We start from the raw sequence: 5,991 nt of genomic DNA, 5'->3' as shown, positions 1-5,991 counted from the left end.
GCAACAGCAGGACCACAGCCTGCATCCCTCCATCCAAGGTACATGCTTCAAGCATGGGAATAGTGCACATAAGGACAGCAGTGCTGTTATTCATAGCCTGGATTCCTAAGAGCCAAACCTTAAATGAAAATTTTAAAGAACTCCTAGTGAACCCCCTACTGAAGGATGGGATAACAATCTCAGCATCTTTTAGACGTCAGTCTTAAGAAGGGAGAAGGAAAGGGCTACGTGACAGCCATAGTTTGGCAGCTGGGCTTCATTAACTCTGTTTTTCAAAGGTGCATTTATCTCCTCAGAATAACAATTGAGTTATCTTAGGCCCCATATTCCGTCTTCTTTATTACGTCCCCTCACAGCCATTGCAGTAGGTAGCAAGCACCCACAGTCCCCTTTGTGCCATTATCTCATTCCTTCCCTAACATATTAAACTGCTATCAAAGATGAGGTTTGCAAACATAGTTTGTTGCCTACTGGAGCCTTACATTACAGAGCTATTGCTGCTGCTGTTGCATATTTTGTGGAATTTTTTTTCAAGCAGTCCATTTTTGCTAATGGGCTCACTTGGGGGTCTGTTGAACTGCAGGGAAAATGGAGACAAGCAACCTTCCTGCTGGGAGACCTTTGCAAACCTCAAGGAACCTTTTTCAGAGACTGGAGTTCCATGTTCTTAATGAGATCATTTTCAGAAAAGTCTGGAAAAAGAGAAAGAAGAGAAAATAGCGGCAGCAAAATAGAGATAATCACTAAAAACGCTTTTCAAGTAAACCAGAAGCCCACTCAGTGTAATGAGACAGAAAAATTTCAAGAAATCTAAAGGAGGAACATGTGCTTTATTTGACACATCAGAGCCAAGTCAGTATGTGAAAAGCAACAGCATGTCGACCCCGCGGTTGTCTGTCACTCCCCTGGTGCAGATAGCTGGATTAAGAGTGAAGAAATAGGACAAAATCCCATCAGTGGCATAGTTCAGTGCCAGGAAGTCTGCAATGAAAACTATGATTTATGACAAATCTGATGTGCTGAGTTGGGTAGAAAAGGTCAGCTCTCTGCATCTCCATCTGCTTGATGCATTCACCCCCATTAAAAAAAAAAAAGAGTGCGCTCAGCAAGGGGTGGTGAACCCATGCTGGGCCACAAAGGCCAGCTTCATGCCTTTAGACATGGCCAGGCACGTCAGCTGTTGGGATGAGCTTTCAGTGGTAGCTTTCTGCATGGATGTAGTGTGATAACTTTTGAAAGCTGCATCTGGCTCATGCCAGATGGATATTTCAAAAAAGCACAGGCAGATCAGCCTCGAGTGACAGGAAAACCGGAAGAATGGGAGGAGGGAAAGTGCAGACAGAGAGATGTCCTGGCATCTGTTTGACATGGGCAAAGCCTCAAACACCTATGTGGGAGTTGTAGATCAAACAGTTGTTTGATGGCATGAAATGACACCTCCAGCAGATCTCTGCCCATTGTGCCAACATGGTTTAACAGGTTGACGCTTTCCTGATGTCTCAAGGGGCCAGGGCATGAGTGTAAGGAGATGCCAGAGAAGATGTACGGAAGAACAACTAGCTCAAAACCCAGTCTGCAACATTTTCAGTAAGTTAAAACCTATAGAAGAATATGTAGTGTTATATCACCAGATACTCTACTAATCTGCAGAGCTTTGTGGCTCAGGCACTGCATGAACCACAGCAGGTAGTTTCGTATTTCCAGGCTCTTCATTAAGCTTTTTCCTTCCATTAATGTGCTTAGTCACCTTTTGAATGTCTGTACACTTCTGCAAGCTGCAATATCCTACAGCAGGGAGTTGCACAGATAAGCAGTTTTTGTGCGAAGAAATTCCTCCTTTTTCTTTGTTCTGAGCTTGGCACTTGCTCATTTCAACTGATAACCCCTCATCAGAAGACACAATAACCAATCAATCCCTAATGACTTCTCTCTAGATCCTATAATATCCTTCCATTTACGCTTTCTTTTTCCAGACTGAATAAACAAGGTTTAGACAGCCATTCCCAGTGTGGAAGCGACTTTATTACCCCTTTCTACTAGTTAGGTTTTTTCACATCCTTCCTGGGATGGGGACACCAAAACAAAACAGATTATTCAAGATGTGAATGAAATAGGAGTTTTTTGCAGAGGGAATGAGGACAGGTGAGAGAGGAAAACAGGGAGTTTTGAATATGGGAACGCCACACTCTATAGACCAAAGGGCAGACAAGTGACCTGAGGAAACCACCAGAAGACAGTCAAGATGAAGGACAAGGCTACCTATTAGAAAGTTTCTGGCATAGGGGTGCAAAGTGGGGATAGAGATGGAAACAGGGACAGTCTCCCTGAGGGAAGTAAGTGTCACAGGGACAGTGTATTATCAGCAGCAGATCATGGTGTCTGTCTGCCTTTCATGGCAGTGGATAAACTAAACTAAATTCCTGCATTTGCACGGTGCAGCAGAGTTGGACATGTGTGTGGTAGTGAAAGGTGTCCACAGCTCTGGCTCAAAAAAGCAGCATCTGCTAAAAGCAGCAATTTTGACCTGCCCACAAGGCAGCTAGAGTAGTCATCCCAACTTCACTCCTTTCTCCACTTCTTTCACTCCCCTTAGCAGAGCTGCCTACAGAGCTCCAGCACCTAGGTCTAAAATAAGCCAGAAGGACAGGTTTATTTTCTTTCTCTTCAACTAAGGAAAGTCTAAGCTTCCAGCTTCTTCCATCTGCCATGTTAAATTGGCAACACAAGTCTTCCTTCTGATGACTTTGTTCATAGGCTTTTAGTTGTAATGTTTTACCATCTGAATAAGCCAATTTCCCAGCAAGTCAGCTTCTTAAATTTCTAATTTAACTGCAGTGTAACACTTCCTTCAAGGCTGGTTCTTTATCAGATCCTTCACTTCTTCATTTCCACCAGCACTGCTAGCATTTGCAAAGTGATAGCGTAGCTCATCTTTCAGTAGGAATTTTGTACCCAGCTGAAGCTTGAGTATTTCCAGCAAGGCAGAGTGGGTTGTCAAATACCACGGTTCTCATGCTGGGATCATTTCTTCCTGTCTGAGGAAAGCTGGTGAGAAGGAGAACTGCTTTGGTTTCTGCAGCCACTTTCCTTGACAAGGAGGAAGCTGGTGAAGCAAAAATGGGACAGCTGGAAGGGCAGAGCGAAGTCATGGGTGAGCCAGGCTTCTACACAAGCTGACCTGGCAGGTCTTCCTTTCCTAGGGAGAAAACTGCAGATGGCTCCTTGTCATCCATTCACAGGGCATGGATGATGTAGGCTCTATGGAGTGACAGCTTAGTCCAGCCTCTGAGAAAATCTGCTTGGAGGGGCTGTTACCACTGGAAATGTGGCTGAGAGAATTATTCCTATCTACTGCACTTATCCACTAGAGCCATTCTCATTCAACAAATTTTGAGAGTTGTTCACCTTATTGTTCTCTGATAGTTGATGCTTGGGCTGGGTGTTTAAACATAGGCTTAAGCATTGGTGATAGATCCAGAGGCAGATGCTGAACAATCAGATGGAGATGTTCCTTCCAGCTTCTTGAATACGGCTCAAGGGGAACGGACTGCAGCCACACTCACGTGATCTCCTGTGGAACACCTCCCTGTGCTGTTTTCAGAGACAGAGAACCGGACTAGATGAACCATCGATCTGATCTAGGAGGGTGCATTTTATTTTCCTAGATGCCTGGTGCTTTTTAAGAAGCCCAAGAGCATTCAAGCCATTGTCGTGGGGCTGACAGATGTTTGATGGGTCGTGAAGAAAGTCTACAGTCCTCTGGAGCAGGAGCTGTGTGACAGCTGGGATAGTCTTAGGTACCAAATAGTACTGAATGTGTATATTTAGGCAACCTGAATGGAGTTCTTGCGGTGGGATTGTATTTTAAATGAAAGGCGTGGTTCAATTGCCTATAGGTCAATAGGCAGGTCAAACTCCACCCATACCCCAAATGTTTTAGGGGTTTTCCAGCGCTGAGTGTCACTAGTTCCTGGCTGTATTATTTGTAGGGGCACTCCTTCTGCATAACAGATTAAGAAGGGGAGCTGGGACAGTAGTGAGCTCAGGGGAAACAACTACAACATCCAGAAGAAAACCACAGAATAGTGTCTCTGCTGTATTCTCCCAGCAATTCGTAGATTAACAACTTCTCAAAGTAGGGAGGAAGAAAGGTTTTAGGGCAACCTGTATGTAATACTTTCTGTTGAAACTCACTTTCTGTATTTCTCTCATTGCTTCTGAAACCCTTCGTAGTTCAGCTATGCACAACGTCCCGTGGAACACCTGGAGAGGAGAAGGCTCAGGGCGATCTCATCAATGTATACAAGTGTCTGCAGGGAGGGTGTAAGGAAGATGGGGTCAGGTTTTTCTCAGTGGTGTCCAGTGACAGGACAAGAGTGAAGTGTCTACAGAGCCAGCATAAACAGGAGAGGGCTGAAAGATAATTATGTTACAACAGGTTTTGTGAAAATTAGGGCCACAGCAGGGCTGAAGTAGCTCAGCTGGGAGAGCGTTAGACTGAAGATCTAAAGGTCCCTGGTTCAAACCCGGGCTTCAGCAGAGGTTTCCTGTGCTTTTTTGTGCCCACTGATAGGCTTTTCAGTACAAGAGAGATGTGGACCTGCTGAAAACAGTCCATCATATGGCCAGGAAGATGACAAAGGGACTGGAGCATCTCTCCTATGAGGAAAGGCTATGAGAGTTGTTCAGCCTGGAGAAGAAAAGTATCAGGAAAATGTCAATGTATATGAATACATGAAAGGAGGGTGCAAAGAGGACAGAGACAGGCTCATTTCAGTGGCCCTCAGTGACAGGACAAAAGACAATGGGCACAAACGACAGCACAGGAGGTTCTCTCTGAATCAGAAAATACTTTTTACTGAACGAGTGACTGAGCACTGGCACAGGTTGCCCAGAGAGGTTGTGGAGTCTTCACCTTTGCAGATATTCAAAAGCTGCCTGGACATAGGCATGAGCAACTGGCTGTAGGTGACTCTGCTTGAGCAGGAGGTTGGACCAGATGACCTCCAGGGGTTCCTTCCAAACTCAACCATTCTGAGTCTATGAAACAGGGACATAGTTTTACAATTCAACAGCTTAAACAAAAATAGTGATATAAAGGGTTTTTTTTTTTTTTGTTCCCTCAACTTTCAACTGTGTGTTCCTAGTCCTATGCCATGGAGTGCCCATAATGAGGTAGTAACATTGACCCACTGGTGTATGAGGCCATGCAGGGAATCAAAACTCTGATTTGGGAAAAGGAAAAACACCCTGTCAAAAAGAGTTAATTTTAGTCTGAATCACAACTGACCTTGAAGCAATTCCTCTCCCTAAAACTTGTCTTTTTCCAGGCTGAATATTTCCCATGTGCCTACCTGTTGTTCATAGATCCAGATCTCTGATGAAGTTTTCTACCCTTTCCTGAAACTTTTCTACTCTCACATTGACCTTTATAAAATGATGGTATTCAATGTGCGAGGACCCCAAAGAGTTCTGTAACTGAGTAATTGAGTTTTGTGTTTTATTCTTCTTCCCTTTCTGACTAATTCCCAATCTGTGGAGTCCTGCAGGCAAAGAGCAGAGACAAGACCTGAATTGCCAGTTGTCCAAAAAACAAAAAAAGAAGTGGGAAGCGATGAGCCTTTGACTATTGCTTTCTGAAAGATCAAACCCGATACTCATTTGGTCTCTCCTCCATAATAAGGCAAAGACCTTTTCTTTCTCCCTTCCATTCCGGTGGTGCTCTTTAATCTCTGGATGTAATCTATCATATCCTGCAGCACTTCCAGGAGATGACTTCCCTGATTGGGATATGAATAACGACGTGTGCATAAGTCAATGACATCACAAACTGCTTAAGCCTTGAAGGGATACCATGGGTCCTGCTGGCCAAACGCCTCTATCAACAGCCGCCACCCACTAGCAGGCAGGGCTAGAACATGCACTGCCCTCCTGTATAGCTCAGGAAATACAGTCGCTCACCCATCACCACCCTTTGCAGACGTGATGTCC

General features: G+C 44.6%; 1 non-coding gene across 1 annotated transcript; it reads left to right on the top strand.

Moving 5' to 3' along the window:
- The first annotated feature begins 4,466 nt into the window (after positions 1–4,466).
- TRNAF-GAA (transfer RNA phenylalanine (anticodon GAA)) lies at positions 4,467–4,539 on the top strand. Its single transcript has one exon. It is a non-coding gene; the product is annotated as a tRNA-Phe (tRNA).
- Positions 4,540–5,991: the final 1,452 nt, after the last annotated feature.

Source organism: Leptosomus discolor, chromosome 5 (assembly GCF_034619465.1).
Source record: "Leptosomus discolor isolate bLepDis1 chromosome 5, bLepDis1.hap2, whole genome shotgun sequence".
NCBI classification, from domain to species: domain Eukaryota; kingdom Metazoa; phylum Chordata; class Aves; order Leptosomiformes; family Leptosomidae; genus Leptosomus; species Leptosomus discolor.
Note: the sequence above shows the minus strand (reverse complement) of the source record. Positions and strands in the feature narration are given on the sequence as shown.